Below are 284 nucleotides of genomic sequence, written 5' to 3'. Positions count from 1 at the left end.
TTTCTTTTCCTCCATGAATAGAAACAAACATCTTTCTTTGGTGAAAAGTTTTCGAACCACTCTTCATAGGAATTTTTTCTAGGTGAAAGAAAAAATTATCTTTCGTAGACATCGATTTGGAATTATTGTACGATATTTGGTGAATTAAAGATGTATTGGAAGAAAGGAGAAAGGAAAGGAAGACGTGAAATCACAACGAGAAACAACGTGTAACGATGCTTGTTGTTCCTCTCCTCCTCCTGCCACTTTTCCTTGGTAAAAAGTTTTCGAATTGCTCTCGATAG

General features: G+C 35.6%; 1 long non-coding RNA gene across 1 annotated transcript in view; it reads right to left on the bottom strand.

Annotated features, from left to right (window-relative positions):
* LOC102676108 overlaps positions 1-284 on the bottom strand; it is a 19,224-nt gene that overhangs the window by 10,173 nt on the left and 8,767 nt on the right. The window lies entirely within an intron of this gene.

Source organism: Apis dorsata, unplaced genomic scaffold, assembly GCF_000469605.1.
Source record: "Apis dorsata unplaced genomic scaffold, Apis dorsata 1.3 scaffold_469, whole genome shotgun sequence".
Classification (NCBI taxonomy): domain Eukaryota; kingdom Metazoa; phylum Arthropoda; class Insecta; order Hymenoptera; family Apidae; genus Apis; species Apis dorsata.
The sequence above is the reverse complement of the archived record's forward strand: the minus strand, read 5'-3'. Positions and strand labels throughout refer to the sequence as shown.